The sequence below is a fragment of the Lactuca serriola genome, chromosome 6 (genome assembly GCF_051521515.1).
Source record: "Lactuca serriola cultivar US96UC23 chromosome 6, Lser_US96UC23_V15, whole genome shotgun sequence".
NCBI lineage: Eukaryota > Viridiplantae > Streptophyta > Magnoliopsida > Asterales > Asteraceae > Lactuca > Lactuca serriola.
This window is the reverse complement of record NC_136413.1, coordinates 47245436-47247524: the sequence shown is the minus strand read 5'-3', so window position 1 is coordinate 47247524 and position 2089 is coordinate 47245436.

Sequence of the window (2089 nt, the reverse complement as noted above, 5' to 3'; positions counted from 1 at the left end):
ATTGAGGATCCCAGGACTTAGGGAGCCAGAGTAGCAAGGCATATAAAGCAGTTTTAGCTAGCCGAAGTTTCTTCGCAGGTCGCTGGGAGCGACTGAGAGCTTGAGCTTGGGTTCGGTGACTTGAGGGAATCCGGTATTCTTGATGGTGGGCAGAGAGGTTTGGTCCTGGGAGGTTCCCGTTCTTTTGGAAAGAAGACAAGAGGCAGCATGGTGTTCAGGCAGAAGTGTCCATCATGATGGTTCCTATGTGCGAAGTAGCTTGGGGTTTGCGAAAGTTTGAAGTGTGTTTTCTTCATATTGGAAGATCGAGTTGGCTTTCAGTGTTGTGGGAATGTTGTTCCGTGCATAGAATCATCGGCTACGTTCCGCAGATCCGTTGATTGGAAGATGGGTGTTAGTAAGGAGAGACTACGAGGACGAAGTCTAGTTTAAGTGGGGGAGAGTTGTAACACCCTGTTCTGAAAGTATTCATTTATGGATTTCAGAGGCCAAGGCTAGGGGCGTTTTGGTCTTTTATGGGTTATGAGTTTTTATTCGAGAGGTTTTGGTCCATGGTGTATCGCTAGAAGCGTAGGGCTTCTCACAACCTTTTCGTGGATATTAAGCTCGTCGGAAGCGGACTTAGAATGAAGGAGTTATAGCATTTTGATGTTATTGACATTAATGGTCCCTTAATGGAGAAAGATGGCAAGAAAGGACCATGCATGCAAGGTGGCCAGCGCAAGAGTACACCCAGCATAAGGTTGGGGTACGCCCAACGTAATAGAGCAAAGTGATCGCGGGTGCGGAGAGGCGTACGCCAAGCATACACTCAAAGTCTCAAAACCCTAACTTTTAGGTTGAACCACTACATAAAGAACATAACACCCTGGTTATCAGCCTCCCTCTCATGTTCATGTAGTCCCCACGAAAACCCTAGTCCTCTTGGAGCATTCTTGGAGCTTGGAAGGCTTTGTGAGAGAATTTTGGTGTTTAGGGTCCACTCTTCAAAGAGGCAAAGGTCAAGGCAAGGTGTTGGTGCAAGGGAGAAGGTTCAGATCTGGGATTGTTGCTTCATTTCAGACCATTTTAAGGTATAAAGTCATGAGCTTGATGATTAATCTTTTAGATCTCTTTAGGGTGGGTTTATGGACACTTTTAGTCCAAAGGATGGACCTTTATGATGAAATCTCATTTGTGAGCTTAGGGTTGCCACCCTTAGAGCTAAAAGGGTCCCATAAGTAGTAAAGTCTCCATCTTGAACGTCTTAATGGGTTCAAACATGAGATCTAGCCCTCTTTATAGAAGAAGAATGTTATTTTGGGGGTTTAGGCTTGAGTGGGCCAAGTTAAGTCACAAAGTCAGTGACTTTATGGATTAATACATGGAAAAGGACCAGGATCTGTAATTGTAGCTTCTGAAGTGGAGTATTAAGAACTTAATGAGAAAGGGATTAGCAGGGGTGGTTACGCTGAGTGTACGTATAGTTATGCCCAATGTACTCACCAGTGGCTAGTACGCTTATCGTACGTGGATGTACGCCCCACGTACTCTGTTAGTGTAGGCCTTGCGTTTTGGGCCTCGGTTTGGGCTATGCTTTGGGTTCTTGGTCCATAGCGGGCCATCAAAAGTAAGATAATATGGGCCAAGAATATTTTTGGGCTTAGGATAAGGCCTATTAGAGGGTTTGGGCCTGATTTTGCAAATTCGGCCATTAGTGGGCCACTAGTGGGCTTGGGAAGCTTACCGAGTATTGGGCCTTAGATATGGACCTAGTTGGACTAGTGGTAGAATGGTCATTTTACCCTATTAAGAATTATTTTATTGGACTAAGTGGTGTTTGGTATTGGTAGTTCGGGAAGCTGAAGGGTTAGTAGTTCGAGAATTTTCCAGTCAGCAGCCAGAGGAGTATCAACAGGGTTTAGCAGTGCGAGGTGAGTCTCCTCACTGTGTGAATGGGTATAAGGCCACAATACCGGCCCATGTAGTTTATGAGTAGGAAGACCCGGGGGTTAACCCTAGGCACTGTATGCTAGGTCACAATACCGGCCCAATACCGGCCCATGTAGTTTGTGTGATACTCGTATGTACCTGGTTGGGAGGTGAGTAT